General features: G+C 56.2%; 1 non-coding gene across 1 annotated transcript; it reads left to right on the top strand.

The window, feature by feature from the left end:
- On the top strand, positions 1 to 73 carry TRNAV-AAC. Its single transcript has one exon. It is a non-coding gene; the product is annotated as a tRNA-Val (tRNA).
- The last annotated feature ends 438 nt before the right edge of the window (positions 74 to 511 follow it).

Below are 511 nucleotides of genomic sequence, written 5' to 3'. Positions count from 1 at the left end.
GTTTCTGTAGTGTAGTGGTTATCATGTTTGCCTAACACGCAAAAGGTCCCTGGTTCAAAACCAGGCAGAAACATGCTGGCTTCCTTTTGCCAGATCCCCTTGCTGTTCAGGAAGGCCTCCTCCTTCTCCTATTGGCCTGTCCCTGGGATAACTCCAACCCCTGCATGACAGAGGGTGCTGACAGCAGTGGAGAAAGCACCTTGGAGTTAGGCGTGTTACCTTTTGGAGGCTTGTGGCTTGGCCTCCTCTGCTGTTGGAGGTTGGCCGGTGGAGGCCGGCTCTTCCTGCTGGCCTCCTCTGCGTGACTTGCCAAAGGAGGAAGTGAGGCAGGAATGGGGCAAAAGAGGAAAGTCGAGCTGAGGAAGGCAGGGCAGAAAGTAAGCACCTCGGTGCATCTAAGTGGGGTGAGTAGAGCATCACCATTCGTTCTGCAAAGCCGGGGGAGGTGCGGTTGGATGCTGGGAGGCAGAATCCTGTGCCTGCCTCTCGGCTTCCCAGGGATGGCTCCTTG

Source organism: Mauremys mutica, unplaced genomic scaffold (assembly GCF_020497125.1).
Source record: "Mauremys mutica isolate MM-2020 ecotype Southern unplaced genomic scaffold, ASM2049712v1 Super-Scaffold_100046, whole genome shotgun sequence".
In the NCBI taxonomy this organism is placed as follows: domain Eukaryota; kingdom Metazoa; phylum Chordata; order Testudines; family Geoemydidae; genus Mauremys; species Mauremys mutica.
The sequence above is the reverse complement of the archived record's forward strand: the minus strand, read 5'-3'. Positions and strand labels throughout refer to the sequence as shown.